This window comes from Coptis chinensis, chromosome 4, assembly GCF_015680905.1.
Source record: "Coptis chinensis isolate HL-2020 chromosome 4, ASM1568090v1, whole genome shotgun sequence".
NCBI classification, from domain to species: domain Eukaryota; kingdom Viridiplantae; phylum Streptophyta; class Magnoliopsida; order Ranunculales; family Ranunculaceae; genus Coptis; species Coptis chinensis.
In genome coordinates this window covers 71741012-71742519 of record NC_141459.1, presented here as the reverse complement: position 1 = coordinate 71742519, position 1508 = coordinate 71741012, and the positions used below count along the sequence as shown (strand labels likewise).

General features: G+C 32.9%; 1 non-coding gene across 1 annotated transcript; it reads right to left on the bottom strand.

The window, feature by feature from the left end:
• Nucleotides 1–863: 863 nt before the first annotated feature.
• On the bottom strand, nt 864–945 carry TRNAS-UGA (transfer RNA serine (anticodon UGA)). Its single transcript has one exon. It is a non-coding gene; the product is annotated as a tRNA-Ser (tRNA).
• Between the last annotated feature and the right edge of the window lie 563 nt (nt 946–1508).

Here is a 1508-nt window from a genome sequence, read left to right as displayed (position 1 = left end):
CCTAGAGAGAGCTTCACACAATACGATGAACAAATAGCGAGATAAGGGGTCTCCCTGTTTTAGGTCTCTCTTAGGAAGGATAGTATTAAGAGGAGACCCATTCAGAAGAACTCTAAAGAAAACTTTTTCCATACACTTTCTAATCAAGTAAATCTATTTTCTACAGAAACCTAGCTTTTCTATAATCTGATAAATGAATTCTCATTCAACTGTATCATAAGCTTTCATTCTAATGCAGGTTAGGGTCAGCCATAATCTTTAAATGATTAAAAAAATAACTGATAAATCGGGAAAAAATGTATCACTCAACCCCTGATATACAATTAATCAAATCGCCGACCTCGCATAGAGATTATCACATGCTAGTAATGACTTGTGATCTATTATCTCTTATCTTATAAGTTCCACGTATGTAGTCAATTTTCTAACTTCCAAGAGTGGCTGTACTACAATGATACATTGATACGCCTTAATGAAAAAAAGAGTTAAAAAAGGCTCATATCGCTAGCTCGCCCATACTGTTTATAAAGTAGTAAAATTTCATTGTAATTTAAAAAACTTTCAAACAAAATTTCAAAAGTTTGGTTTATACGCCATATTTACGTGGAATATAGTTTTCTTGAGTCTTTAGTTCACCGGTCAGTTTATGGGCCTGTGTTGGCAGATGATTAACACATATGTGGTGAGTATACTTCGTATCAGGATGTGTCACGAAAGAAAATTTGTACAGAAGATAACATATGAAAAATGAAATGAAACGAAAGACATGTCGACAGTAGACTATCTAGTGAGGCAATAGACTAAGAAAATTATTAGAATATAACTTGCTGTTTCAGCAAAACAAAATCAGGAAAAATTCATCTCGTCGACAGCAGGGTTCGAACCTGCGCGGGCAAAGCCCAACAGATTTCAAGTCTGTCTCCTTAACCACTCGGACATATCGACCAGATTGATGTATTCCACGCTAACGTAGTATAACTAAGTTAACCAAATAATTCAATCACCTGTTGGCATTTATAGGTGACATATAAAATCTACTTGCTTGTTTGTTTGACTAAATCAGAACATCAGGATATATGCGTGAAGAGCACAAATGTATCTGTTCAAAGCATTTCAATCTATGCGTTAAGAGCACAAATGTACCTGTTCAAAGCATTTAATCTATGCGTTAAGAGCACAAATGTACATATTCAAAGCATTTCAATCTTAAGAAGTTAAAGACTTAAGAGAATGTCAGTCAGTTTAGAAAAATGAAAATTTTTATTTATAAAAATAGTAAAAAATTGGTCCTGAGGCTTATTTTTGAGTGAAAATAACTCTTACAACCAGTGTTTTTATTTAATCACTCTCAAGGACAATTTTCGGGTGAAAATAATCCTAAAAATCAATTTTCGAATGAAAATAACCCATAAGGACAAATAGCCTAGATTTGAAATAAATATTTTCCGATTTTACTTTTTTTGTCGTTTTGCTATGAACAATGAATGTTCATACCTTATGTTAATATA